The sequence below is a fragment of the Oreochromis niloticus genome, linkage group LG13 (genome assembly GCF_001858045.2).
Source record: "Oreochromis niloticus isolate F11D_XX linkage group LG13, O_niloticus_UMD_NMBU, whole genome shotgun sequence".
NCBI classification, from domain to species: Eukaryota; Metazoa; Chordata; class Actinopteri; order Cichliformes; family Cichlidae; genus Oreochromis; species Oreochromis niloticus.
In genome coordinates, this window is record NC_031978.2 from 1326658 (window position 1) to 1351018 (window position 24361).

The 24361-nt window shown below is 40.8% G+C and overlaps 2 long non-coding RNA genes across 4 annotated transcripts in view; one reads left to right on the top strand and one right to left on the bottom strand.

The window, feature by feature from the left end:
- Window positions 1-477: 477 nt before the first annotated feature.
- LOC102079163 (uncharacterized) overlaps window positions 478-24361 on the top strand; it is a 46830-nt gene continuing 22946 nt past the window's right edge. Inside the window, exons 1-4 of one of the 3 annotated variants that reach the window (XR_003213618.1) lie at window positions 478-887; window positions 1209-1360; window positions 1453-1680; window positions 22475-23856. This is a non-coding gene — a long non-coding RNA (uncharacterized LOC102079163). The other 2 variants (XR_001222927.3, XR_269717.4) reach the window with 2 other exon arrangements.
- LOC102079065 (uncharacterized) lies at window positions 10103-14360 on the bottom strand. The gene is made up of 3 exons (XR_269715.4): window positions 13936-14360; window positions 11875-12038; window positions 10103-10530 (listed from the first exon to the last, which is right to left on the bottom strand). It is a non-coding gene; the product is annotated as an uncharacterized LOC102079065 (long non-coding RNA).

A 24361-nucleotide genomic window follows, 5' to 3' on the forward strand; every position in this document is an offset into this window, starting at 1 on the left:
CTTCGATTAGCAAAGCTGTTCTTTGGACTCTGGTTGTCTTAGTAGATCATTTTTGCCATCAACCTAATAAAAGTCAGAAATCCTTAAATGAAGATTTTATATCTGGTGCTGTGGACTTTATTGTGTTTGTCTTTGTAGTATTACAACACAAAGTTTTCCAATAACGTTTTGATCTAAATATTTATATAAATATACATTTTTAAAAAGTATATAAAATAATTCCTATTTGGAATATGGAAAAGTGGAATTACTAAATGGTAAAATAATAATAATAATATTAATAACAATTGGGAAATACACCCAAAAGATTTTTTTTTAGCACAGATACAGTTTCACAGATTCAATACTTTGATACTTAAATGGATAAAACTGCATCTCAGAGCATTTTTCCGCACCAAGGATCATCAGCCGGGCGAGGTTAAAATTAAAAATACTAAAGTCTGATACGTAGCTTCATAATCATCTCTTCAAACAAGCACTCAGCCTATTGATTTATGAATATTTTAACCCCTCTAAGTAAATCCCACTTTTATTCCTTTCCGGGGGTAAAACAGAATTCTTGAAACTACCGGCTAAACATTTTCTGTAACAGGAAGTGAAGGTTAGCATTAATGGATTTGTGTTATCAGGTTGTCCTAAGATGGCACGCTGTCTCGTATCAGTTCAGTGACATAAATGCTAAAATGCAGATTTGATTTCAGTAAAACAACATTTTCTACTCTCTCAGCCTTTTTGCATTTCCTTATTTTTTATTTTACCGTACACGTTATTTCTTTCTCTCAAGAGGTGAAAAAAATCCTCCACTGAAGTGTTAATGGATAATGTGACACTGCAATCAACACATCAGTGAAGGATTTTTACCCCTCGAGCACGAAACAACAAGCAAAGTAAAACAATACGCTAGTATTCACCTCATCAAATGACAACCACATGCACCTGCTTTGCTTTGCTAGCTAATATATTTAAAGTAAAAACTAACAAATAGCTAATTTTATTTAATGTGAGTGCATTTCAATACATTTAAAAAACACATTTTTTACTGTCAGTCTTTGAATATTACAGCCAGTACTGTCAGCATAGTTTACCGTGTGTGTCACATGTATGACAGTACAACGCAGATGTGATGCTGTAAGTCAGTCGAGTGTATTTAACGTATCCGTGTTTCTCTGCTTGCATGAAATTAAATGTCATGTTTTCACCTCCTGCAGGTTTTCTATTGACTGTGGACGATACTCAGACTCTCTCAGGCCCTGTGTGCGTCACATTTCCTCATTTATGTCTGTTTAAGCTCTAATTCACACGCACTGAGGTCACACGCTCGGTTTGGAGCATAAAAGAGCAGCAGGACGACCAACACGAGGTTAGATACACAGACAGACAGTCATTAAGACATTCCTCTGCACGCCGAAGCGCTCACTCGTCCCTCGGCCTCTTTCTTCTTTTGTATTTCAGCCACACACACTCCTGAAGGCTGCTGGGAGAGGCACGGGAGGGTGTCTCTGTCTGGACCCGCTTCGCCGTGGGTCTTCAGTCCAGCATTGCACAACAGCGGCAGCAGATTTGGAGGGCGTTTGGCTCTGCTCATCGGCTCTGAACGAGCGGCACCGCGGTGGCTCTGATTGGCTGCCTGGATACATAAACATCCATTGAGCGTGCCTTCAGGTGACGGAGAGGTTTAAGGTAAGACTCTGTTTTCATACTGAGACAACAGCTGTTGACTCTCAGCTCAGTCTGGCTGGTGGTTTCGGTGCTGTTATGCTGCTGAAACTTCTGAATTCTCACTGGTTGGAAGGTGTGAATTACCTTTTAAAAACTGGACACCTGTGGAGGCGATACTCTGCCAATATCAATCACTGTGCTAGTAACAAATGACAGGCGGTCCTCAGCTAAGGAGAAGCTAGAGATCTCAGGTTATTTCTGTAAACACGAGCAACAATCAAAGGACGACAAACCAAACTGGACATCTCGATGGGTGATGTCACAGTGGTTCAGGCCATCTTTTATATACAGTACATAGTCACAGTGGATTGACCGTGCAGTTTGGTTCAGTTGGAAATCTGAAAACAGATTAAAGGAGATTAAAAAGAAAAAAATAAATAAAAGGTCAATGTTGTTTATCGTCACCAAAGGAAATGCATTTTTTCCAATATCCAGCAGGGGGCGACTTCTCTGGCTGCAAAAAGAAGATTGTCCATGACAAAGCTGATCTATGGACTCTATGAACACTTCCCTGATCACGCTTAATCAATATAAGATGAGTTTGTTTTGTAATTTATAATCCCATACACCACTTTATAGACACAAAGAGCAATAAAGCAGCGTGTTTTTCAGGTAAGCTACTTTTGATCGATGAAGTCGACGTCTAAAAGTCCAGCTGAAGGCTTTTTAAGGAAGACTTTGTTTAACCAACATTTCTGTCTGTTTTACAATTTGTAATATGGCTCCAAAACACCAGCTCATAATTATCATCATGGTTTAGTCACACCAGAGTGAACACCAGAGCACAGAGCCTCCCCGTGACGACCAAAAATCACAGGTTGCATTCAGTGTTTTTGCTGTCAGAGACTGACTGGTGGAAGTTTCCTGACAGTTTCCTGGCAGGAAGCAACCGGTCTGCAAACAGTCCAACAAACACTGTCTAAATAATTACAGTCTGATTTATAAATGCAGACAGGCTGCTAACATGTTGTAAACAATCTAAGCTGGTCTGCATCAATTAACTCGGATCATCTATGACGTGTCTTTGCAGTAGGGGACTCGACTAAGCTGGGTGCCAACTGGTTGTATTCTGGTTGAAGTCCTATAGTTAGTGGTTGGTCCTCGTCACTAAAGCACCCTCTGTTTTTCCCTCGTGTGACTGCAGGATTAGCTGTGGCTGACATCTTGTTTTTCTTTCCACCAGTTTTAATAAATTAAACGTTAGCGCTCAAATGCTGAAATGCTTGTTTCGGTGGTGCTCAAGCCAGGTTGTTGCAGCACCTCCAGCTGCTACTGACTGGACTGTGTTTGACTCTGTTGTATCAGTTATTTGTGCTATTTTAAATAGCCGATATACTGGCTCACAGGTGGAGTCATATTCTTTACCTTAGCTGACTGTTAGCATCAGATCACATGATGACGGCCTAAAGGCCTGTGCTAAGAGAGCAGGAAGCTAGCAGCTGGTTATTTAATGCAGCGGTCCCTAATACTGGTAGTACTGGTACTGGTCCCTTAGTCTTTTGGTACCAGCCCGCGAGAGTTGAAGCTTGGATGGGAAATTTATGGTTTTCAGGGTTTTTAGCGTTATTTTTTTAAATTGTTTTTATCGTTAACTTGGTTTCCCTGGGTTTTTTCCCGTGTGTTATGAATAAATCTTCTTTTTTTTGGTACCGGTACTGGTTTTATTTTGTTTTATTTATCCGCAACGCCTTAAAGGCCGGTCATAAACCAGACATAAACTGGTCTGTGGCGGAAAAAGGTTGGGGAGCGCAGATTTAATGTATTGTGAAATATGTCGTTGGTGAGTCCTGAGTGGGCGGACACCAGCGTTCCCGGCTCATCGGCCTGTTTGTTGGCTTTGCCTGTGAATCTGAGCTCACATCCAGGTGTTTGATGAAACTGCCGTCATTACAGCTCCTACAGAGCTGCTGAGTTTGTGTGGTTTGTTGGTTTGCTGGCAAAGTGTTTGAGGGTGTTTATTACGTTACACAGGTCGGGCTTTTCTTTTCAGTTCCCAGCCACCAGATGAATGTAATTTGTTTTTGAACACCACAATTATATCGAAAACCATGCATAACTAAAGTTTCACAGAATAATGTATACAGCTCTTATCATATTATAAATGACTCATACTGCCCAACCATACAGCACCCCCGAAATGAAACACCTTTCAAATTCAACAATTTACAACCCCCACCATATTTTTTAATTTAATTATTTTATGTTTATTTTGTACAGTCACATCTTTTAAGGCCCTGTCGGTGTATTTCTCCCTCATCCCTTAAAAATCAAAAACAATCCGTGGCTGCGATTTTAAACACGTCGACTTCGAGTCAAACGAAGGTCAACAGGATGGCATCAGCAAACTCTTTTCACGGTGTTGTAGATTTAAATGTGCGGGACAAGAAAGTGAAAATAACTTAGAGCAAGCCCAATTATGAATGATTAAAAAAATGTAAAAATGACATAAAGCAAAGAAACCAAACCTGCAGAAACAAATCAGGGGGATCCAAAGAGTGGGAGCTCTGAGGAGGCCAACAACAGGAATTAAAACCTCAAACAGGCTCCAAAACTCAATTATATCACAAAAACTCAGCGCAGTAACACAAACCTGGCACCGTGTCATCTTGTTTATTTAGCCGTCGAGTTCATTAGTGCATGTTCCCCCCTGCAGCCGCTCTGTCCCATCGGGATGGTCTTCGCTGTGAGAGTCACGGATTCAGACCTGCCCCGCCAAAGACGCCGATTCGGCCGTTTAAAAACACACCATTCCATTTGTTCCATTTTAGGAGTAGTACCAGAGTCAGCTCGTAGTCAGGGTTTTTAATCTTCTTTATTTTGTTCATTTTGTTTATATTATTTAATTTTCTTCGTCTGTTTAATGAATGGGTTTTATCTCTGTTTTCTACTGGAAAGGACTTTGGTCACCGTGTTGTTTGTAAAGTGCTCTATAAGTAAAGTTGGATTGAATTTTTACAATGAACTTTTTACACTAAAGCAAAATTATGTTTTAAGTCATTTTATTAGTCTTGCCCACATGAGGTCAAAGTTGACTCATGTTTGTCATGATAACAGATAAATTTACCCCTGTGAGTAAAGTGAAGCACGCAGTAGCATTACTGTATAAGGTGACATGTTGTGATTTGGTGCTGTGTAAATGAAACTGAATTTAATCCATTTAATTCGATTTTTCTGTTTGCATCCTGCAGTGTAAGGAACTGTCCCACTATCGCATGTTAAAGCATATCTCAGCATTACAAGTATGGCCAATTTCACATCACAATGGACTTTTCTCAGGTTATAAACGTGTTATAAACTTATATACACGTGTTGAAGCTACTGCATCGTCAAAAGTGTTGCTGGGGTTTGACTGCTTAAACGAGCCATAGCTTCGGGCTTAATTCAACACAAAAATGTGGTCTTAAAATGTGTTGCATCATATCGATAAATAACTGACGTTATATTGAATTTTTTAGATTAGAATTTTTTAAGCCACGCGGGAAAAAGAGGAGCCTGGACCTCGAAATAACGTGGACGGCATCATGCAGGCCTTCAGTCCTGCTCTGTTTGGGCTTTTTTCTTGAACGCAGCTTTTCAGACTTACTCGACTTGACGCTTTTGTCATTGGTTAGTGATTCTAAAAATATTTGCAGCAATTTATGACATACGACTCATACAAACACAACTGAGAGCTTAAAGTGGAAGTAGAAGCTGAAAGTTAGTTTACTGTGATGTTCACAACACGTGTCACCTGAAAAACTGTGCGAATTAGATGTAATATTTATCTTTTGATTACCAATAAGGTCAACGTTACTGGATGTTTAAATATGAACAAATATTCTAAAAATCTAAGATCAAATAAAAGCACATTAATAAATTCAGAAGCACCAAACATTTAATAATGTTTATAACTCATTAAGTTGACCTTGAAGACCTGAGTGGATGTAAGCTAAATTTTTCATGGATCGTAAACACGACTCCACTCACTCCCACTGAGTTTTATCAGCAAAACTTCAAATTCATAACTTGAAAATGAGCTGTCGTGTTTACAGAGGGACACAAATGAACGCCAACGCTACCAAAAACCAAACCTACTGATGATAACGATTTCAACAAAGGATATAAAGAACGTGCAGAACCTTAATCCCCCATAATTTGAGTTATTTTACCAAGAATGGTAATTTCACTCCTTCACAGTATGAGCATGCACATCTTTATTAAAAAGAGCAAAAGATAATATAACTTGTATTTTTTAGTAGCAGCAATAACTGATGTATTTTTCATTAAAGAGGAAAAATAGGAGTGACATGAAATGAAAATTTGATTTCTATAGCACATTTTCTTACACTTAAACAAAAGAGAAACAAAGACATGACCACACGAGCTGTTAATATAGACAAACTTAATGAATTATTGATTAACAGAACATTAAAGCATACACTACTGAACACGGATATGCACCCAGAGGAATTAAAGATAGGATAGGAAAGTCTGAATAATGCATTGGGATATGGAAACAGTTGTGATGGATCTGAGGTCTACTCTAGGCCAGACTGGATCTACTCCTGGATCTGAGACCCCCCCTGACCCGTTCACCCTGCCCACAGTTTGGCAGGTGAAAATGTGACTCGTGTGCAGGTTACAGGTCTGGTATTCAGCATGTGACGGACAAATATACAGTATTTTACCCCAGCTCCATCCCTATGTGAATAATATAAACATACATTACTACACTCATTTATTCCCTTTTATGTAACTTTTAGAAGAAGTATTAGCAGTCTGAAAGTCCTATGTGAGTATCAGCATAGGGCCATGAAGCTGTTTGGCACAGTAAACTCTGCATAACTGAATAATATAGCAAAAATAACCTCCCACCGGCTTCACTCATCTATAGTATTTCACTCTTTATTGGTGCTCCATCACTGCTCCAGATCACCACTCGGGCACATGATCCGTGATTGAGCGTGTCTGAAGGAGGCCGACTGCTGCTGTGGTGTTGAAGTTAAAGAAGCGTTGACTTGGAAATACTGGACACCATCAGAACGTAGGAAAAAAGACTGTAACCTCAATGCAGTCCCACATAAGACGGGACAGGTTTGTGCTGTTCTATGTTAAAGCAGATGCTGCAGGTTTGATGGTTTGAACACTTCGGAGCTGCTTTTTTAGGCAGGAGAGTTTCAAAGTCTGTGTAATTTATCTGCTCTTTGTTATCTGCAGCCTATTTGTAGACGCTAAATCTAGAAATCTATTCACAGACAAGAGCCAGAAGCACGTGGATGATAAACCTAACATTTAACCATATAACCTGTTAAACTTAACAAACACAAATTCTTCCTAATATTCAATTTAATTCACTTAAATATACATAGTGCCAAAAAACAACAGCAGTCACATCAAGATGGTTTATATTGGAAGCTAAAGACCCTACAATGTCCTCATGAAAACTAATTTATGTCCTCTTTAATGCACATTTGATTTTGAGCTACCCCGTTGTCGAGGACACATCCTGGGCTTTTTGTATATCCGGTGTGTTTGGGCGACCTCTTTTAGCTCAAAAAGGAAGGAAATCACAAAAAATGTCCAATGGGCAGATTCTTTTTTCCTCAGTTCTCAGGAGGAGATGTCTGATGTTAGCCAAACTACTTTTAAGTCTCTTCGCTGTGTTTTAAGTTTGTTACATTTATATTTTCTGTCTTCCTGTCACTGAAACACATCTGGATCCCTTTCCAGTGTTCTACTGACACTGGGATGCAAACATGGATCAGATATGTGGACCAGTATAACTCAGAGTTCTTCTGCAGTCTCCTGTTTGGTTTAGTGTGTGGGTATTTGATGGCATCATCAGCATACATCTGTGAAGTTGTAGTAGGTCGTCTACTTTAATTCAGGTTGCTAACATACAGAGTAAACAGCACAGGACCAAATCTGTCTGCATACTGGTCCATATGTGAACCAGCTGCTGTGGGAACTGTTCAGTTGGGGTCCATGAGGGGGCAGTAGAGTCCCTCCTGGACCACCCGATGGTCTGAGGTTGTTTCTGCCTGTGTGTTTGGGGGAGTCTAAAACGTGGAGGTGGAAGGGAAATGAAAGCAGAAGGACCATGTGCTGGTTGTTGTTGTTGTATGAGGTGTTGAAGGAGATCTGACCTTAAATCTGGATCATAAAATGGAAATAACAGGAAGTTTCATGGGATTAAAACCGAGCCGAGGTCATTCAGCAACAGACAAAACACATGCGAGTGCAGGTTTGCTTTTCAGACTTCACTGTAATGAGATTACAGGAGCTCTGCAGTCTCTAAATATTGTTGCATGTTATTATTTCAGTCTGATTCTGGAGGTGAAAGATTAACAGCAGAAACAGTTATTGTATTTTTCAAATCAGCGATCCTTTTACTCCCAAACACACACTCGCTCGTTTAGGTGCAAATCTCGTTTTCAGAGGCCGACCTCGGTTGCGTTCAGTGACCCCGAGGAAGAATTGGATGTTGTTTAAGTCCTGGATTACGCCTGTAAGGTCAGGATTAATTTGTACGTTTCAGTTTTTTAGGAGCGGGGATGAAAAATAAAACACCTCCTTCATGCTTCATTTACACAAACGCACCAAACTCTGTACGAACAGTTCAGCTATGACTCAAACAAACAGCGTTACAAACACACTGCAAGAATCTGTGAAAGGCATTCAGCTGCCAGTTTATTAGGCACACTGCCACTTGTGGAACTATCCTGTGATACATTACAGCTTTATTACAGTTATATGATCAGTGTTCCTTGTAAGTATCGTGGAAAGGGGTTGTATGACCTTTTGTGACACCAACACACTATGCTAATATTTTAAACTTGATGTACAACACATAAAAATAATAATCAACTTTGTTGTCGTGGTAAGAAACTGTTTGAAAGTTGAGAGACAGTTTAAGAAAGAAGAAGCCAGAAAAGACATCCAACTGTCAAAAATACCTCAGAGTCGGGTTACAAAGAAAGCCAACAGTTGGTCAACATTACGTTTGTTTTTGGTGAAATTTAGCAGTGAAAATTCATTTACAGGATTTATAGGATGTAAAAGGAGAATGTAGAAAATTATATGAGGTTATTGCTCTTGTAGTGAGCTGTTTCTGTTATTTTGTCCATCCCGTTAATTCCTAAATAATAGAAAAAAACAAACTCGCCTTTATTATCTGTGCATTTAATATCATGTAATTACATTTTAATTTTACTTCATCTGTACTACTAATGACAGCTGAACTTTATTTTAACAACTTCAAGTTGGGAAAGTGCAAACGATTGATATAAAACCCAAACGTGATATTTCCACATGACTGACAGTTTTAAACTGTTTTTTCTGCTGAATAATTACTACATGCATATAATGTACTAATACTTTGCTGAAAATACTTGAACACTTTTATACTTTAACAAAGTCCCAGAATATTTTTACTTTTGAATGGTTCCTTACGGTACAGTTCTGAAACAAAATGTTAGTACGTTATCAAAATGAATTATTGTGAATGTAAACGAATGAAAATAATTTAAATACTTACAAATATTTTAATCTAAAATTGATCGCATATATTTATGTTATATGTTACTTTCACTGACCTGTTTTAATCTTAAATTATTTGAAGTGGCCAAAAACATTAGATTCATTCATGTTAACGTAGGTCTGTGTGTGTGTGTGTGTACGTTTTGTTGCACTACCACATGTTACAAATACAGAAAGGTTTAACATCTCCCTCTGTCCAAACACGTGACAGATTTTGTACAATAATCTCAGATTTTAAGGTAAATTCTTCTTCACGTTCTTCTACAGTTGAATTTCCTGTGCTGAGGAAAAATCTTCCCGTAAATGTGAACACAGCCTCTGTGTCACAATCAATGGTGGTGATCAGTTATTGATTTGTGTTTCCAGTCATACCGAGCAACACAGTTTTAAAATACACTCACGGTGCATACAGTGTACAGTTTGTGTATCAGTACTACAAAGAACGTCTTCAGCGGGCTAGTGAGAAAGAACCAAATGTTAAAGGCTGGTGTAGAATACCGTACACGGTACATCAGACTCAGACCAGTTCATGAAGTTTGGGGGCCACACTGGTGCCTTTTGGCATCCAGCGTCAGCGCTGTCATGTTTCTGAAAGGTCCCAGTAAGAGCGCGCTGAAAACGGTTGTTACACGTAAGGAAGTGTTTGTGGAGGATTTATCTATTTATTTTTAGCAGATTTCAGATTTGCATTTTTTACTGCTTGTAAAATCTCAGGAATATATACAGAAAAAGCTTCATCATGTTTTAAGTTTACACATAAATACATGTAAAAGTATTTTTTCATTTAAGCTGTTTGAAACTATTAATTTTTTATGTTTTACTGTAGAAGTACTTTTAATATTTATGCAGTATAAATAAATTATAGGTTTTATTTATTCACAAAATACCTCTTATTAAACTATAATTACAGATATCAGCTATAAGATCATAATATTCAATTCATTTTTTTTTATATTGAGGCTCTTTATTTTTTTAAGGTAGACCCTACAATAATACATACAATAATATCATGCATGGAAGTGGACGGTAATTATTAAAGGCACAGCGTGTGTTCGTACTGGGCAGCTCCCAGTGTGGATGTGCAGCAGAGTGGAAACCAGCTCCGTGCTCTTCTCTGGAAACACAAAGAACATGAAGTCTGAAATAAAACCAGGCGGCAGCTTCTGTGCTCCAGGTCCCAGCAACGCTTGTTCTCTTCTGTACATCCAGGGGGCAGCGTGGGGCAGGGAGGTGGGCTCCTCTGTGCTGGGTCATTCAAGTACACTCACACGGAGGCGCCGTGGACGGAGCAGGCTTTGCCCCGTTTTAGGTACAAAGAAATACTTAGATTAATTAATAAATCAAAAAATAAGAAATAAATGAGATGAGGAAGAACACAATGTTTTTAAAAACAAATTCAACATTTGTTAAATAAATAAAATAAACCTTTAACATTCTGTGAGAGTGAAGTGTGATGGGTTTTAAAAAGGGTGAAAAGGCTGTGTTTGTTGATCCATCTGTGCAAAATTACACTTTTCAATAAAACAAATTCCTTCTTTTAGTTAATTTTTTAAGTAACATCAGCAGAAGAGTTTTCACCACATCCAGATGAACACAATCAGCTTTTCCTACCTTGGTGATTGAACATTGAGACAACAGATCACACAAATAAGGAACGGTTCCCTCAAACTTGTAACAATACAAAACAGAACAGCACTGAAGGACAGGACGGTGTTCCTGCACGTGTTGTTAGTGTCAGGAAAATGTTTGTACGGAGGGCCGACATGGCCGAAACGAAGATCACGTAAAGCATTCAGAGCATTGTGAGACTTGAAGTAAGCCTGTGAGACCAGAATGACAGTTTATTATTCCAGTTTTTCTCATTTTCTAAAACCAAAGCAGATTAGGACCTGTCTCACAGATAAACCGTGTCATATCCTGTTTCCACTTTTCCACTAAACCAGCACTTTACTATGTTAGCTTTCACTTCAGCTCCTTATTACCTTGGAGTTTCAGTATGGATGGATCCAGAGTTCAGTGCGACTCTTTGTGACTTAAACACTTCCTGTTCACACTCACAGCTCTTAACTTTCTGAACTAGAGCCGGCTGATCCCTCGGAAAATTTCCCAAAACGTAGAACAGGAGAGACGGGATAAAAGTAGTTTCCCACAAGGGACACACCTGATCACTGTACTCCTCAGCAGAGACAATATAATGATACAAATATATAGTAATAATATAAATATATAAAAAAAGTGTGGGTGTTCAGATATAAAATGTGACAAATGGATTTCTGACATTTGCGTCTGTAATTACCTTTGTGTTATTATTTTATTTAATATGTATAAATTAATTTTACTTGCATTCTGCTTTTAATTCAGCGTTACACCCGTCATATTCTAACATGAAACAGCTGAAAATTGTTACTGTGTTAAATATTAGAGTTAATTATATATATAATTATATTAGAGTTAAATATTAGAGTTATTTATATATATAAATATTAGAATGAGTAAATGGGGGATGAATACCAAAGTAAATCAATACAGAATCCACTTAACGTAGAAGTCTTTGAATTTTGTGTAATATTCTCCACATTAACTTGTTTTTGTATTTGTAGTTTTGGTCATCTGTAGCCTAACAGCTGTTATATTTACCTTTGTTCATGATTGATTAAAGCGGTGGATAGATTTAAAATTTGAAATCTTTTTTGCCCCCGTTGACCAGAAGGCGTTTGAGAACCACGTAGACGTCGAGGTGAGCTCCTGACGTAATCTGGATTTCTTCTGCCCAACACGAAACAGCACAGCGGGACTGAAACCTGAAAATCAAAGTTACTATTTTATTCATTTCATATCAGAAACAACTAAATAAATAAAGTTGCTGTAATCAGAAGCAAAGCACTTCACAGTGGTACTGGTGTCACCCGGCAGAGAGTCGCAGTGCGTCTCCCAGCTCATACTGGGCGAGGGGCGGGGCACATCCTAGGCTACATGTGCTGATGTCACTGGGCCCGCCCATACCCTGTGATTGGCAGGTGCTCTACAGGAAGTGTGGATGGCTGAACATTACTTTAATGTTGACATAACCTGACACGAGTTTATACAACAACACGGGGTCGAAAACACGATGAGACGTCGCGCTAAACGTGAGGCTTCAGCTCCCAACAGGAAGTTCCTCTTTTTAACGGTGGCTCGTCTGTCGTCTGTGTGGACACGACACTGTGAGCACAACCGCACAAATCCTGCTTATTAACAGTTATTACCAAAACATCAATTAGCCGCACCACGTTTTCACTACATTTAGGAAACGATTATAATCCTGCTCCCGGAGTCGCGCCACGTCACAGTCAGTTAACTTCACTATTGCACTTATTTTCCATCATCTACACTTAAATGTAGCTGAACTTCATAAAGAAGCACGGATTTATTCACCAATGTCCCATCAACGTTGGCCACATCTATGCATCATAAACCTGCTGCAGATTATTATTTTTCCTTTAATCCTGCACAAACCACGTGAAGCATTTCTGCAGTAATAAATGAAAGGCCGTAATAATGCATGTACGAATCAAAGTGATTAAAAAAATCTCATTTTTCCCACACAGAAGTAAGGAAGCATCCAGAGTTCTTTGATAGTGAAACCTAAATAAAACAGTGATGTAGTTAATGTGCATCGATCAGCTGCTTATTACAAGTAAAAAGATATGCTGTGTAAAATACAAACATTATATTATTTCTTTATCCAAGCGAACTTTTTAATGAAACACACTGAGCTGCATAAAAGCTGCAAAAGTGCTGATTTTATTTAAATGAGGTGTAACTGTATATTTTTAATAATTCTAATAATTATTAACAGAGAATTTTTTTTACTCTATAATTAGTTCTTAATTAATCTAAATAAATTAAATAAATAGCAACTCGTCAGGAAATATTTTACATATTTAGTTTTTTTTTTTTCATTTTTACCTCCAGAGATGAAACGTCTCATTAAAATACACAAATATTCATAAATTTATTTAATATCTTGTTGTAGTCATTTTTATTTTAACTGGGTTTTTTTGTGTGTCTTTAGCTTGTTCTGCTAAAATAAAATCCACCTGTCTGACACTGAAGTCAATTAACTCAGTGACAGAATAAAAATTCATAATTTTTAAATTTGTTATACTTTCAATATTTCTCCGTATTTCCTTTACGTCTTTGTCATTGAAGTATTCATACATAAAATCTCTGATGTCCTGACTGTGGTTTGGAATCAAAGCTGCGACGGTTTAAAAACAGAAATATGAAATCGCTGCACTGTTGACAGTAAATTCAAACAATGGATTCAACCTGAAGCTCTCAGAGTTTAGTTTTACATTCATGCTGTTCTTTAATTAAAGCTAGGTTGATGTACATTATTTCAAGAAGTTTTGGACACAAACGATCACCAGGTCGCCGCTCTGCAGTCGAGTAAACAGAACAGGAACGTAATCTCGATTTAAACGGGACGATTTTTTCTCCACTTTCAGGATTTTTCAGTAACGTGAAACTGCGACAGCGGCTCACACGCTTTCTGTAGGTTTTTATATTTTATTGCATCAAGAAAACCAAAACAGCCGTGATGTTAATTCCCTTTGAGAGGATCACACAAAGAGTTACTCCACTGTGAGAGACTAAAACGAAGACTGTGAGTGGAAACGACTTCTTTTAACAAGAAGACGACGACCCTGAACGCACCTCACAAAACCTGGATCCGCTCGGGCTCGACGGCAGAAGGACTGGAGGAGGAAAAATGTTCTTTTTGCAGCAAAAACCAGGAGGCTCGAGCGTCGCATCCCTCCTGCAGCACTACAGTGGCACCAAAGCACCCCCAGCCAGCGCCGCCATTTTGTGTCCGCAAACCGTTTTCAGTTGCAGTTGATGTGTTTGGAAAACTTTTGCAGACTGGAAGGCAGCTCCTTGTTTTCACCGCCACCTTCGCTTCCCTCCGTGTGCGAGCGGACGACACCTGCACGAAAACAAACCCCAGAGTGCGTGGGAGTGTGTGTGTGTGTGTGTGCGTGAACCCCAAACCCTCGCGCCATCACCCCCAACAGCCTCGCTTTTCCCCCAACACACCCAGTGACCTCTGTGTTGACGCTCCAGCATCGGCCATCTTGTTCCATTACAATTTAGTGTAACTGTGTGTGTGTGTGTGTGTGTGTGTGTGTGTGTGTGTGTGTGCGCATTGGGGCGGTGCGTGCAGACGCTTCTGTCATTGTCTGGCTCGGTTCATTACCAGTCCGTTGGTGGTCAGCACTTCACTGATCATTAACGGCTGTACAGCTGGACCCTGGCAGCGAGCCATAAGTCTGTGTGTGTGTCTGTGTGTGTGTATGTGAGCATTCGGGCGTATTATGTGTTTAAAATGTTGAGTTCACACATTTGAATGTGTTTTCTATCAGAAATGGAGCAGCGAGCTCTTAAAGTTTAAGACGAGTTTGATCAAAGCTTTTAAACGTGACTGAAACGTAACGCAGAGCAGCGACGCCTCGTCACTCTACGGAGACGCAGCTCGTCTGGTTTGTTAGCTTTCTGTTGCTGTTTCGAGGCTTTATGTGCACATCAGTCTGATTTTAGACACCTACACTTGGAACCGCTGATCGCCGAGGCCTCGGTCAGTACCGCTCCCTCAAAGGTGCCGGCGTGGCTGATGGGTGTCTGCAGGGGTGCGTGCTGTGGCTCTGTGCTTTATGGCAAAGGTGACAGCGATCAGTCACTCCCATTATGTGTGAATAAACAGGCTTGTTGTCGTTAACGGGTCGTTTTAACCCAAACCACAAATCTCCCCAATCCTTCACTGAGTCATTTTGAGAACATCAACATGACCATCGAGTGGAAGGCGGAGCAAAAAAGAAAAAATGTACAAACTCAGCAGAACTCTTACCTCTGGAAACAAAGTCCCTACGACTCCTCCAACCTCTGCGATGTCTCCCCACAGCAGGAAGAAGTGCCTCCATCCATCACTGTCCTGTGGACGGAGGTACAGAAGCATCAAAAGCACAGCTGGCATATTAGGAAGCGTTTCTTTCTACAGGCTGCACCCTGCGAACACTGACAGCACCCAGAATAACTCTCAGGTGCAAAGATGTTGTTTCTTCTCTATTCTGAATTTGCCTGATTTTATTATTACTTTTAGTATTCATTCATTTTTCTACCTTGCATGCTTAGTTACCTGCATCTGTCGTGAACATGGACGGTGACCTCACCGACTAACGACTGTGACGCGTGCTAACAAATCGAATAATAGAAACCCTCCTTTCTGCTGCTTATAATGGACCGTGATCAGCATGGAGCCACACTGCTGCTCGCTCACCCTCAGCTTCACAGCGTGGCTCATCAGCTTCATCACCAGCACACTTCTCCTCATCATCTCCTCCCTCTCCAGGATTGTGTTAAACACTCTGGTTATTATTATTAAATATTACTATATTTATAGAAAATAAGTGTTGATATCTGAGCATCTCCTGCACTGGACGAGGTTCTCGTCCTTTTAACTCTTTAAAGTCCTTAAAAACTCGTTCGGCCTCTCCGGCTGTGTCCACGCTCAGCTCACAGCCTCACCGAACGCTGAACAGATCGTCTTTTCTTTCTTCCAGCAGAGCTGAAGATTTTCGGTTTTTAGGAATCCTCCAGTTGGATCGTCTGTAGTTAACTTCCTCCTAACTTGGCAGTCGTTGTAAATTTTAGTTTACATGGGTGTCAGACTTTACTCTAACACCTGGGAGAACTAAGTGTTTCGAACTGGTTCCCAGTTAGTTTTGGGGACATGAAAACAGAACCCGGCCCCATAAACAGTTAGGAAGACTGGATTTAACGAGCGAATGACTGTCAACCCTGCGACCGTGAGCGCCGCACTCGCTTTAGCTGTATTGTGTATATTTGTGTTTATTTTTAGCCGTGTGGTTCACTGTTTCTGCCCCAGGACTCATCTGCTGTGTCCCGGCCTGCAGTTTGGATAAGACATGCTGTGTGTCATCACGCCCACGTCTCTGTGTGTTCCTGTAGAATCTGAGACGCTGTATTAAAAAAAATGTGACTTCATACACGTTTGTCTGCTTGACTGCATGTGTGTGTGTGTGTGTGTGTGTGTGTGTGTGTGTGTGTGTGTGTGTGTGTGTGTGTGTGTGTGTGTGTGCTGGGGTAGAGAACACACTGCGAGCAAGTGCAAATGCAAAAACTGAGCGACAGGGGCTGCTATTGTGTGTGTGTGTGTGTGTGTGGACAATAGCAAACACTGAAATACATTTTTTGCACGCAGCAATGAATTTTGTTCACTCAAATTTAGCTTTTCTTCGCTGAAAATAAATTTCTCCTCAAAATGCAACACTTGCACCTGCAAACTTTTTTTACGTGCGCTCAGAATAGTGGCACAAAAATAACGCCATACTCACAGACTTTAAAATGCAGAAGAATAAACGTGACCCTGAATCTGTTCCATATTATTTTAATATCTCAGTGTATTTTTGTGCTTTTGCTTTGATAAATGACTCAAACTGACCGCGTTTCCTCTCGTCTCTGTCTCGGCTTCGTCTCCGTGCTGGGAAAAAAAAGACTTTGTTCCCGTTTAAACCTCAGACTTTATTTCCCCTGAAATCAATACACACATCTAATTTTAGCTGCCCATCGGGGGAGGGGGGGGAGGGTAAAAATCATTTGTGGGGATGTGATATGATTAGCGCTGATGTAATGAAGTGGGTGTCTGAGTTTGGGTGAATAATCAGACTAGCTGCTCTGGTTTCTGGAGGATTTATTGCAGGTTGGTTTGTCTGCGATCATGTGACTGCGATCCGCTCCTCGTTATGATTATAAGCAGCTGTGATTGGACGACGGTGCTGTCCGTGTGTTTGTGTGAAACAGCAGGTGTGACTGTTGCGGTCTCCGTGAGCTTCGGTGTGTGTCCATGTTCTTTCTGTATGTGTGCTATGATCATACGTGTGTGCCGTATGATTGAGCACTTCCTGTTCTCTGATTGTCATCATTTCCAGATGCCTGATTGTCAGTGAAGCAGTGATGGCTTCCTGTGTGACTTTATCAGCGTTGTTGCTTCAGCTCATTCACGTTTGCAGCATTCATTCATGCACAGCTCTCTGAGCTCTGCGCTGTGACATCACCATCGCTGCAGCTTCATTCTGTCCTTTTTCAGCTGTTCTGTTGCAGATTTGCTGCTGTGATTGGATCTTTGTCCTGCTGATGACCCAGTTTGGTCCAAGCTGTGGGACATATTAGACTCTACTTCGGTATACCGAGGAGTTGACGGTCCACTCCTCCCTGTGCTCACAGCTGGTCTGAGGAGTTGGTTTTGTGCATTAAGGACAAACGTCTCCTCTTTGGTCTCGTCTGTTCCAGCAGTCTTGAGCTTTGTTCAGATGCAGCTTTGCAAACCTAAGCTGCGCTGCCAGCCCTTCCAAACCTGCCATGACCTTTAACCTTCAACCTGCTCACTGAGGCCTGTAGAGTCTGCGGTGGAGCTCTGGGGTTTTTGCAGTTCCCCTGAGCAGCGCTCGGTGTGACCTGAGGTCACTCCACTCCTGGGAGGACCGGCAGCCGTCTTGATGATTGGACTTGTGAATGTTTGTCACTGTTTGATGACGGGCTGCAGAACACTCTCCAGACTGATGTCCTTTTGACATTGTGTGAACACAACTGCAACACCTCTGCTTCACAGAGGCGCTCACGCTCACTAATGAATTCATTAATTAGCGTATCTGATTAGCAGCACCTGAATGCAACGTGCCCTCTCTATTCCTGTGGAAGCAGTGAAGGATGAATCCAGCTTTTCACACTGTTTCTGCAGTTTGGCCTCATTTTTTAAAGAACTAACGACACGGGGTGAGGTTGTCTTTATTTAAGACCTGCAAACGAGCAGATGGTTTTTGGTATGTCCTGAGAAAACTTGAGAATGGAAAGAAGGTGTACTTTGTTTTCCATGAGTGTATATAAAAGGTGGCTGTAGTGACATCACCTATTGGTCTGCAATAGTATTGCTGTTTTTCTATGTGAGGGTGGAGAGCTGAGCTGCAGCTCAGTAACATCAAATAAAATCCCAGAATTTCTCTCACCAGAACCGGAGCTCAGACTTCTTGGATGTTAGTCGTCTGTTAGTATGATTGTTTTGAGAGTTTATTGAAGAGCCGTGTACGGGTTCTTACTATCTTGGTGGGGACCACAATCCAGGTCCCCACGAGCTTGAAGCCATTTCTCACACTCAAAATGTGGTTTTAGTGTCAGGATTCTGATTGGGTAAGGGTTATGTCAATGGGATGTCCCCACGAGGGTAGCAAACCAGACATTGTGTGTGTGTGTGTGTGTGTGTGTGTGTGTGTGTGTGTGTGTGTGTGTGTGTTAACTGCAACAGAAAGTAAATGTGCAGATGTTGATTCTTACTGTTTGTAGACGGATGAAACCGTCCTGTAGCTGTTAAATATCAGCTGGTACGCGTCTGCCACATGTCGACACTGTGGGGACTTTTTCAGTGATGGTGCACATGACAGTCGACTCAACAGGAACTCAAACCAGCAACCTGCGTGTTAGCAGTCAGGCAGCCAAACCTCTGGTCTTTATCACATGGCATCACAGAACCAGCACTCCCACAAAGACGGATGAAGAGTCACACATCTGTTAAATCCATTATTGTCAATCTTCCATTTTTTAGGAAGAATGTGTCCATCATGATGCCAGTTTGGACCAGAAACTCTCCCTCTGATCCTGCTTCATCATCCAGGACAAATATTTTACAAAATATTTTCATGTTGTGCTTTATCATGTCACCATAAAGCAGCTCTCCTCACATTTAGAGGTTTGGTGCATCTTTTAAGTCAAATCTAAAGAACCTGTGTCCCTTTTAAACTGAAGAAGTTTGAGAGTACGCTCTGTGGTACTTTTTGGTCTTTCCCAGAGTTTACAGTTCAAAGTGGATCTGAAGATCTCTGGATTCTCCTTAAGATCCTGTCAAAGCACACAGAGGTTTGGAGGCTGGTTTTCAGCATTTTCTGACAAAAATGAGATTTTTGCTTTATCACTTTCTGCTGTGACAACATAACGTGCTGCTCCTCGGTTTCCAGCCTGCTGTTGCTCTAACAAACGTTAGCAGTGAAAGAAAAGAACAGAAATATCACCTTTCACAGTACATGGTAATAATCTTTCAGAAAACCAAGGGCGCCGACAACTTCTCAGAGCGTCTTCATGTTTCCGTTGCCATCGAGGTTTTCCCTGGCGGCGATGACATGTGTAAGCACATGTAGAAATGTTGGCCATATTGATCGTGAGCAGCCTTTAATCTGCGGCAGCTCTTTCCTCCATTACAGCTGATTAGTCGCTGCGTTTTGCTTCCTGCCGCGTTTTGAAACCTGAGACGGCGGTTGTGGAAACACGAGTGTAATCACAGCCGAGAAAGACACAACAGGCCGGAGAGACGGCTGCGTGCTGTTTGAAAATGTTTGAATATGTTTATTGAACGCAGCCTGTAAAATCCCGACTAGTAAACCGCAGTAAATCCCTGCAGGACAGATGGTGGTGTAATTGCTCTCTACTGTACGCTGCCCGGTGGAGCGCCGGCTGGAAAATAAGGTCTCAGTCCAGTCTGGGAGAAATATGTCAAAGAGCGAATCAGCAGCACCGATACAATCAAACACATTTCACACATCCTCACAGTTTCCTCTTTTGATTATTGTGACAATTTTTTCTGGTCTGACTTTGTGTTTTCATCACAAAAATACAGAAACATGTTTTTCAGGTTCATGAAAACTACAGGAAGTTAACTGTGCGGCAAAAGTAAAAGGAAGAAATGAAACTTTTAAGAATGACAGCGAAACATAAAACAAATTATAGTTCGGTGAAGCCGTCGACCGAGGAAGAGCGCAGGCGTGATTAAAGTAAACGTGCTGTTACTAAATGGGAACACAAATGTACTCGCCGGTTAACCCAAAATCATCGTCGATAAAAATCTTCTTACCGTAACGATCACAGTGTCTGTGTGTCTGCTCCCCAACTCCTCCCAGAGGTGCTGATCAGTCTGGATGAAGCTCACTCCGGCCGTGGTACCAGGATCATCTACATATCTGTATATATGTTATCTGTACTAATATCTATAGAGCCCTTGGAAATTATATGTTTGCAGTATGTGTATGCTGCTGTTTGTAAATAGATTATTTGGTAAACTATTTTTAGTGCAGTGGTTCTTTAAGTCCACAGAAATATGTTGTCATACATATCTTTAAATAAATCCTGGGGAACTCGGCTTCGAGGGCCGGTGTCCTGCAGGTTTTAGATGTGTCCTTGATCCAACACAGCTGATTTAAATGGCTAAATAACCTCCTCAACATGTCCTGAAGTTCTCCAGAGGCCTGGGAATGAACTAACCATGTGATTCAGGTGTGTTGACCCAGAGTGAGATCTAAAACCTGCAGGACACCGGCCCTCGAGGCCTGGAGTTGGACACCCCTGCCTTAAACTATGAATATGTAGCTCGCAAAGAAGAAGAGGAAGAAATATGTTTTTATAACTTATTTGCCATCTCGTTATTTACAGCGATATAATGAGCATAAAAGAATGACGTGGTAAATTAACATACACGTCTGTGTTTTCATTCATAAGAAGCAAATAAGCCCTGCATGCTGCTAGGATGAATAATTCTAATAACTTCTCAGGAGCAACAGGATAAAACTAACGTGGGAAATGTGAGTAAAATAAAAAGGGACGGCTTTCTAAAGGAAGTGAATGACTCCGACTACCTGAGTTCGCCTGGCAGGTCAGCACAGAGCCAGCGCTTTAAAATCAGCTGAAGTATAATTTTACACTGACATTCAGAACGAGGCGAGATGGGAAAACTTCACATCCAAGTTAAATGTTTTTAGTGGGCTTGTGTGAGGTCATCTTTTTTTTCAGTCATTCAGATCGCCCACAGTTGGGACGTTCCTGTATGCAGTGATAAGCCGGTCAGCTCATGGATTACTTCTGATCGCAGCAGTTGTGTGTCTGCTGCACAAACACTCTGTAGGTCGGCAGGCTTACAGCTTAAAGCGGCTCTCCAAATGATAAAGAGACAATAGAAGGCAGCGGATAAAGTAGAGAACACTTTGTGATGGCAACTGTTCTCACGGTTTCTGAGTTTTCTGGGGTTTCATTCTGATTTCTTCTTTTTCTCTGGTGCTCCTTTGCTTGGTCGGTGTATCTGTTTGGATTTTCTTGTGTTTTCTTGGTCACTTGAGTCTTTAGTTCTTTTTAGTTCTCTATTTTATTCGGTTTGGTTGGTTTATTCCACTTTGTCCTGTCCCTTTGCCTCCACGTTAAGTTCATTCATCTCTGCTTTTCCTCATGTAGTTATTCTAACGACCGTTTTATGTTTAGTCTTACTTCCCTCCTTTTGTCTCACCGTCTTGATTATGTTCAGCTGTGTCTCCTTATCTTTGTGTTTCCACTTCTCTGATTACCTTCATGTGTATAAATAGTCCTGGCCTTCCCCTCAGTCTTCGTTTTGGTGTCCTTGGGGTGTTCTCTGGTAGGTTTTGGCCCTCACCTTGCAGGCTTTGTATTGTGGATTTGTCAGCAACCTGAATAAAACCTGTGTTTTCAGTTTATTTCTGTCCTGTTTCCTGCACATTGTGACATGAAAAGCAGATTTGAGTAAATTTGTCTTAATATGTGTTATTGGAAATCAGAATATAGGTAATAATCTGCTTACAGTAAAAACCCTTCAGTGCTGTCAGTAAGAACCTAACGTATAAATATCCTTTGACCTTGATTTTTGCTCTTTTTTGGAGTTTAAACATCTTCTTATAAATGTTTACGATCTTCTCTGAAAACAGAAAAATCACAAAAGCCCTGTTTCTCCTTTGTGTTCCTAATATTCTGACCCATAATGTAATTAAAGTGATAGCTGAGGAAAAAACGTAAAAATATTTGTCAAACATAAAATAGTCTCGTACGAGACAATTCAGTGCAGTCTGGTTCAGTTTCAGAGGATTTTTTTAATGGTAGCTTTCACAGATAAAAGCAGATTCAAGTCCCTTAAAACTGAATGAATGATTTTTCACATGTGATGTCAGAACCATGACTATCCCATAAGAGCTTATCGTGAGGCTTACTCAGCATGTCACCATCCTCTGATGCAGAATTTAAACGGTCTGAGAGACGTCCAGCTTCACGGGCTCTAAAACAAAGGAGGAGAAATCTGAGACAATCAAATGATCTGCTGATGAACTCTTGGTAATTACCTCTCCAACTGCTCTATTTACAGTACAGTCGTATGATGTGACCACAAGAAATGCCAAACAGACCCGCGAGTCCAAAGTGGAAGACTTAAATTGACTCAGATGACACGAAGCCGTCCATTAGTGTGTAAATCTGAAATCTAAAGAAAACATCTGTGCCATCAGCGTGATGCAGACTTCGCATCAGGCCTGTCTGATTCTGCCTGGACAGTTTGTTCCTCAGAGTTTTTCCCTGGAAGCGGAGCGGCGTGCGCCTGTTGTCAGCCGACGTTTGGAAACAAAGCGTGCAGAGAGTCATCTTTTCTTAACAGACCATCAACGCACAGCCAGAGGTGAAGTCACTTTTATGGAAATGAGGAAGATGAGAGGAAGTGGGTGGAGCCCAGACCGGCTTCAGACCCGCTGACACCAGCTGAACGGGCACAGAGTGCCCGTGCATGAGCTCAGGCATCGAAGCACACAAGCTTTAGCAGTCTGTTTGCCACGAGTGAATGCACCACGATGGTCTGAAGGTGGCTGATGGTGAACCAAGAAGGTGTTGCTTTGTTAGACGTCCCTGTTGTGTGATTTTAAAAAAAAGAAACAGAAACTATGACTGTTTATTTTTGATGTTCCTCCCTCCAGCCCCAGCTATAACCCCCCACCCCCCACCCCAAACACCTGGAAACCTGATGATCAGTAGTTGGCATCGTTGGCCTCAGCTGTACCCAGAATGTTTTTTAAGACATGATGTTAAAGCATGGAGCTATGATCAGAGACGCCTTCATCTTTCTGCAAACAGTTCCTTCAACACAGAGAGGCTGTTGGTTTCACTCGGTTGTGTGAGCCTGTTTAAAAGTCAGAACATGACAAATGTAAATGATTTCTCTGATTTATAACTTTCATTTTCCTCCAAATCGTTGAGATTTCCTGTTGCATAAATGAAACTGAATTAAACGTGTTAATCTGTTTCTCAATTTATTCCCTAAAAGTTTTGGCCCACCCTGTTTGAATTTAACTGTCAGCAGTTTGGATTCACTGTGTCTAAATATTAATATTATCATATTAATTGTATTATATTTTTATACTAATATATGATTAATATTTTACTATAGATATTATGACTTCCTATTTCTGTGTATCACTCGTCCAGCCATAGACTGTATATCCATGATGTCATCCATGAGGGTGGAGTGCTTCAGTGATGGAGTCGAGTGCTTCAGCATCTGATCCGTTAGCCTGAACTGTCACTAAATAGTAAACTAAACTTTGAGTGATGTACTGTAAAAATAAGACTGTAAATAACAGATGGAAGTAAACACGTCACCCGCTGGTTTGTGGAGTTCTGTTTGAAAACCATGATTTTAATGTTATCACAATTTTTTAATCCACAGTCTGTGCACAGAGAGCCCGTACTTCACTTATATATCAAGGAATTTTATTTTTAAAAAATAAAGAAAATGTGCTGTTAGTTCATCGGTAACTCATGTAATGTTTGGACCTGTGCTGTGACAATCAGTCAGCCCAGGTGACAAACATGACTCTAAATGAGCCCCTCCTCTAATCCAAGAACCATCACACGGGTCCAGTTCAGGAGCGTCTAGCAGATTAAACAGGCGAGTTTAAAAAAACAAACCTTCATGCTTATGCAGGCTGTAAATGTGTATTTTTGCTGTAAAGTTGTGCATTTTACCAAAGAGTCTGTGACTGAGTCACTGCTGTCTCACGTGGATATCAGAGGACCTGCAGGTTTTTGGTCAAACTGCACGTTCAGTATCTCTAAACTAGCTCTGGATGCAAATAAGCATCTTCCTGTTTGGGTTTATTCAGACTTAGTATTTGCTATCAAGACTTGATCGAGCGATAAGAGTTGCTTGTTGTGTCCGGCAGTCGAGTCTGCTAAGACTGGAAACTTTGTGCAGGGCGATGTTTGG